The sequence below is a fragment of the Passer domesticus genome, chromosome 2 (assembly GCF_036417665.1).
Source record: "Passer domesticus isolate bPasDom1 chromosome 2, bPasDom1.hap1, whole genome shotgun sequence".
Lineage (NCBI taxonomy): Eukaryota > Metazoa > Chordata > Aves > Passeriformes > Passeridae > Passer > Passer domesticus.
The window spans coordinates 103,937,622-103,942,706 of NC_087475.1; the positions used below are offsets into that span (position 1 = coordinate 103,937,622).

The following is a 5,085-nucleotide window of genomic DNA, read 5'->3' on the forward strand; positions in this document are numbered from 1 at the left end:
CCATGTGCTGGTTTTGGCTGGGGGAGAGTTAATTTTCTTCCCACTGGAGGGTATGGGGGATTGTTTTAAATTTGTGCAGAGCAGAGTAGTAATAATATAGAGGTGTTTTTATTGTTGCTGGGCAGGGCTTAGAGACAAAGCCTTTTCTGCTTTTTGTACTGCTGTGCTGGCCTGGAGACTGGGGGTGCCTGGGAAACTGGGAGGAGACGCTACTGGGGCAGGTGACCCAAACTGACCAGAGGGATATTCCTTTCCCTATGACATCATGTTCAGTATATAGAGCTGAAGGAAGAAAGAAGAAGAGAAGGACATTTGGAGTGATGGTGTTTGTTTTCCCAAGTAACTGTTACACGTGATGGGGCCTTGCTCTCCTGGGGATAGCTGAACACCTGGCAGCTCATGAGAATGGTGATTTAATTCTTTGCTTTGCTTGTGTGGGCAGTTTTTGCTTTCCCTGTTAAATTGTCTTTATATCAACCCACAAGTTTTCCAGCTTTTACTCTTCAGTTCTCTCCCCGATCCTGCTGGTGGGGGAGTGAGTGAGCAGCTGCCTGAGGTTAAACCAATATCCTGAGACTCTGCTGTTATACTATGGTGCACTCCAGAATAACTTTGGATTTCACTAATGCTGAGATTTCACTGGTTGAACCCACTTTTTACATATACAGGCACAAACTCGTAGGCAGGGCTGTGGCAAGGAGCCTTGGCTGTGACGGGAGTTACTATGCAAAACAAGATGGTAGAACTCTTTTCCTGCCCACCTCACGGAGATGCTGTTTCATCCCACCAACCTTCCCATGGCCATCCCCTGCTTGAAAAAAAGGTCTGCATTAAGTTATGGACCACATTTTAGTATTAGACCATCAGCTGACTGCTTCACTGTGCCTTAGATGTAGAACTTGACAGTTACCACAATTTGATATCAAGTCAATATTTGCCACATGCCAGTCTTTTTTTTAAGAGGACTACTGCTCAGAGTCAAAGTGAGCTGGGCTGCACCTGCACTAAATTCTTGTTCTTCTCTAATTAACCATTTTTCTAATCCTACCCAAATGGAAAAACATTAATGCATGGACACAACCCTGATGTTTGCTCCCCAGTGTAAGTATTAGTGTTTTACCATGTGCTGGTGATTAGGTCTGAATCCTGAAAGAGTCCTTAGGTCTTTTTGAACTATGCCTGCATTCACTGACCGAGGGCTGTTAGCTGTTTACATTCCTCCTCCTGTTTTTGCTTGGGTTAATTTAAACATACTAGTTTAGGATGAGGAAAGGCGGGGATTAAACCAGCTGACACCAAAGGTACAGGGTGATGGTCATTACTGTGAGATGGATGCCCCATCCCTGGAAGTGTTCAAGGCCGTGTTGGATTGGGCTTTGAGCAGCCTGGTTTAATGGAAAGTTCCTTGTCTGTCCATGTTCATTTCTAGTTCAAATGAGAAGACTTTTAAAGTCCCTTCCAACTCAAATCATTCTGTGGTTCCATGGGCAAACTCAGGCCACGAGTCCCTCTGGACAACTCCACCCAAAGGCATCCAAGGCATTATGAGACACCCATTAGGTCCCCATCCATGGGCTGTAGCAGCCAAAGGGAGCAACCTTGCATACAGTAGTTGAACAATGTGTCTTCAGGAAGCTACACATATATCTTCTGAAACATATATTTTCTCCCTTATCCAGGGGAAGGAAAGATTTCAGGGACCACAAACCTGCAGCTGGGAAAGAGCAAGAAGAGGAGGCAGCTGGGTGCAGCACCCTTCCCTGCCAAACGCTTGGCTTCCCCATGCTTTGTCTGTGCAGCAGGGAGGATAGCATTCCCCCTTTTCTATGAGGGCTAGGCACATGAACAAACATCTTGGAGACTACAAAGGGTAGTCTTTTCCTTGTGGTATTAGCAGGGACCACCTACGTATCTTGGAGAGTTCCCTGGAAAGCCGTGACGTGGGCTGGAGCAGCACGCCTGCCTCCCTGTTCCCGCACCTCTTGCTGCCACCCCCTGTGCCTGCCACCCTTGCCAGCTGCCACTGCCGAACGTGGCAGTGCCTGTGCCAAGAACAACGATCCTCCGAGCAGAGCTGCCCGAGCACTGCCAGTCCTTAATCCTGCTCAGCTCCCTGCGTCTCTCCCGTTGATTTACGTATCTCTGCAATGTTATTTATCAACTGCTCCATAATTAATCAGACGCAGAGCTTGGCAGCACTAAATGAGCAGCCTGTCTCCAGTGCTGCCACTGCCACCAGCCCCCTCCCCTGCCAGCTACCATGCTTTATCACACACCACAACACTGGAGCCTGCCTTCAGCCGCTCCTCATAATAGCAGCCAGGGGGGCTTTTCAAATGATCTCATCTCACCGGGAGAGCAGGCACTCATCCTGCCAGACTGGCAGGAAGAGAGGAATTAGCATACAGGTAAATGCCAGCTTCCTGCCGGTTATCCCACCAGCCACCTGGCTAAAGAGCTGCAGTCGCTCTGAGATTAAATATCGTGCTGTTCCTTGCTTCCTGACCTCTTCCTGCCCCTGCCACCCTAGCCTCAAATCTCTCTCCTTTCTGTCAGGTTGCTTTCTCTTATTTTCTCCCTTTGCATCTTGTCCCAACATCCTTCTTCTGCTTTTCCCTTCTTCACTTTCCAATGTGTTTTTCTCATGTTGCCTTCTTGAGCTCACCCACTCCTACAGCTGCTCCCTTTTTTCCCCAGTTCCCCTCTCACATAAGCCCCAGATCAAGTAGTCTGTGCAAATAAAATTACACTGTGTTGTTTTCATGAGAAAAAGCATAAGAGGAACCTGGACACCAGGTTCCTTTTATGCTCAGACCTATCAGATATAAAGACCACAGATCCTAATCCAATAATAATATTTTTGCTCTGCCTCAGATTAAAAAGCAAGGCTCAGGAGACATGGGTTATGTTCCTAGATATGGTGTTTGTGGACTGACATGCTATTAGCAAGACACACTGCACCTCAATTTACCTGTCATTAAAATATAGAGGACAGAGATGCTAACTGACCCAAACCGATACAGTGTCCAGGCTTGTAAAAGTAATCACACACTCAGGGTTAAAGTGGAAGGCTTCAGAGATTGCCTAGAAATTTAAAATCTCTCTCCCTTTTTATTCAGTATGGAGGCTTGTATTGAACACACACTTTTCTGTGGAAACCAAGTGGGGACTACAACGTTAGGAAGACTTGGCTTCATCACTCTGTAACCTTACTGCTGCTCTTTCCATGCTAAGGTCTCCCTGTGGGGAGACCTTAAAAAGGCCCTTGCAGGAGTGAGCTGTGATGCAGTGCAGACACAGTGAAGTCTTCACAGAGAACTTGGGCACTGAACAAGCCCTCCACACTGTGTCAGAGGCATCACCTGTGAGTGATGACTCTGCAGCATACCTTGGTTTCTCACATCCTCTTTCCCTAAAAACACAGGGAACATGGATGATTCCTAGACTTCAGTTGAGTTCCTCAGGCTTCTTAACTCTCCCCACACTAGCATGCTGCATAACTAGCATATAATGACCACTAACTCTTCTGAAATAAACCACCCTTTGTGACTGAGGTGAGCTCTTCAGACAAACAGGGCAAAGGAAGAGAAACATCAGCTTTGTCCCAGTGCAAATAGCAACATAAGCAGTCTCTGTCACATGACAGCCTTGCAAAAAGGAAGAGACCTGAGCAAGGGACTCTAACCTAACCATCACCAATTAATACGAGTCCTCTCTGTTGGCCCTTTGCATGTAAGTAAAACAGGACTGACATTAGTCAGGCTTACCCAGATATTGAGCACAACAGGTAATCAGAGGGCAAATAAGAATTCTGGTGTATCCACTTGCCCATGCTTTTTGTGCTAGAAAGCATTGCTTTTATCCTGCAGGAAGAATGGAGGAGGGAAGCAAGAAATAAGAGGGAAAAAACTGAATAATGAAGTGCAAAATTTCATTTATTTATTTAAAAGCAGATGGGATATAATGTGGAAAACAAGAAGAGAGATTAGAAGGAGAGGAAAGAGTAGTAAGGAAGGCAAGCTGTAGAAAATTGAGTAATAGGAAATGAGGCAGATACAGACAGATGTAGAAAGCCCTGTTGAAAACCTTTATTTTAGCTCTTCTGTGCAGATGCTTAGCAGAGTTTTTGCTGCCAATGATGGGATGTTTCTTTTTCTCATGGATTTCTATCTAACAGACTCATATTTTCCCTTTGGCTGAGGGCATGGAGTGTGTGTAAAATGCCAGTATTGCACCTCCTTGGAGCTTTCTCTCTTTCTCTGCAGAACTGCTGCTCTTTCAGGGGACTCTTGGAAAGGGTGCAAAAACAGTAGTTCAAAAAGCATTAAAGAAATGTAATAGGTCCTAAAAGTCTCAGGTGGAAGGAACATTATCCAAAAAGAGAACTAATTATTTGGTGGATCAAGGCCACTGGCTGTGTTTGCAGAGTTAGCAGATGGACAAGAATGCAGTGGAGTTCTTTTTCAGGATGGATGGCATGGTGAGAACATCTGTCTGCTGCAAGCAGGAATATGTTCCTGGTACACTTGGTCTCAAAAACAGAAGTGCAGCCTCCTACTTGGACACAACTCACAGAAACCAAAACTGCATTGAGGGGCTTTTTTATGTTGTGAGATCAAAAGGCTGGGAATTGGCTTTGCAGAAGGGGTTTGGATGAGCCTCTCAGTGTTGCAAACTGAGAACTGCATACATAGAGCTATAAAATTAATTGCTAAAAGACATTACCTTAAAAAACCTTTTGCCACCACACTATGAGTTTGACCCCCATGCATTCAGGTGCCACATTAAAATCACTACCATTTGCATCTGACCACTGTGTGGTGGTCTCTGTGTGAAGGAAGTTTTGTGGCCCTCAGCCACATCCCATTGAGCACATTTAAATCACTAGGAGCACTGAGTGTAAGGATAGCTGATCCTGTTCTACCAGGCTGAAGTCAGTACAAACTGGCACAAATGAGAGATCCACCCTACAAGAGCTCACAGGGGCTGGGGCAGATCCATCCACAGAAAAAATGAAGTTCACTCCTTAACTATCCAAAGATCAGGACTAAGTAAACAGCCCTAGACACACCTGTTCCTTTACTT

The 5,085-nt window shown here is 45.6% G+C and overlaps 1 long non-coding RNA gene across 1 annotated transcript; it reads left to right on the forward strand.

The window, feature by feature from the left end:
• Positions 1 to 310: 310 nt before the first annotated feature.
• On the forward strand, positions 311 to 1,849 carry LOC135295585 (uncharacterized). The gene is made up of 3 exons (XR_010357708.1): positions 311 to 408; positions 669 to 823; positions 1,680 to 1,849. It is a non-coding gene; the product is annotated as an uncharacterized LOC135295585 (long non-coding RNA).
• The last annotated feature ends 3,236 nt before the right edge of the window (positions 1,850 to 5,085 follow it).